Raw genomic sequence first — 968 nt, 5'->3', positions numbered from 1 at the left:
GGCACAAGGTCTCTCCCCCTGCTCCTCTCCCCTCAGCAGTGCCACTGTTTGCTGCAGCCTCCTCCTCCTTGCCCAGCACAGCCCTCCTGGCAGAGTTGGACACAGCCCTTGTTCTCCCCCCTCCTCATGGCCCTGCCCAAGCCCCTCAGCTACAGCCTGATGGCCAGAAACCTTCAGGGCAGGGAGGCATGGGGGAAAATGCTGAGGAAACCTTTCAGCTGCAGTAAAATTCAATGGGAGTGGTTGGCCTCAAGGAAGAAATCCCTTCTAATTCTCCAGGACCACCGTGATAAACAACCTGTGTTGTGTCGTGGGCACTCCTCTGCAAATGTGGGCTATTGGAAAGGTTTTGGGGTCAGGGATGCTGGGAAGGCTGGGCAGTGTCACGGGGAGACCTCTCCCAAACCCTTGCACAGGCCAGAGCCCTTCCAGAGCTTCCTGGGGCCTTGGCAAAGGCAGACATGGAACCAGTCTGCAAACAGGGCAGCAAGGAGGCTTGGCAGAGTTCCAGACTGCTCTGGCTCAGCAGGGAAGGGCACATGGCAAGTCCTCCTGCAGCCATTCCCAGGCATGGGAAGGACAAGGCAGGGATTGCAGAACCCCTGTGGGAGGCAGAAGAAGGGGATGTTGTGTGCCCAGACTTCATCAGGGCCTTTGACATGGTCTCCTGTTGTCTCCTTAGAGCCAGATTGGTGACAGCTGGATTGGACAAGTGAAACATGTGATGGGTGGGAAGCTGAAGGGTTCAAAAGTCATTGAACTAAGTCCTCTCGGCAGCAACTCCCTGGTAACATCCATCAGCCCTTGACCATTGCAGTGGAACATTTTTATTGTGTCTCTGACTGATGGGATGAAATGCACTTTCCACTCCTTTGGGGATGATGCCAAGTTGCAGCAAGTCTGAGAAATCTCATCTAGTTAATGGTGATTGTACAAAAAGTCTGCTTAAGGTGACTGAGCTGGATAAA

Source organism: Empidonax traillii, unplaced genomic scaffold (genome assembly GCF_003031625.1).
Source record: "Empidonax traillii isolate 1590-97213 ecotype Southwest subspecies unplaced genomic scaffold, ASM303162v1 scaffold2201:size32844, whole genome shotgun sequence".
Taxonomy (NCBI): Eukaryota; Metazoa; Chordata; class Aves; order Passeriformes; family Tyrannidae; genus Empidonax; species Empidonax traillii.
This window is presented reverse-complemented; position numbering follows the sequence as displayed.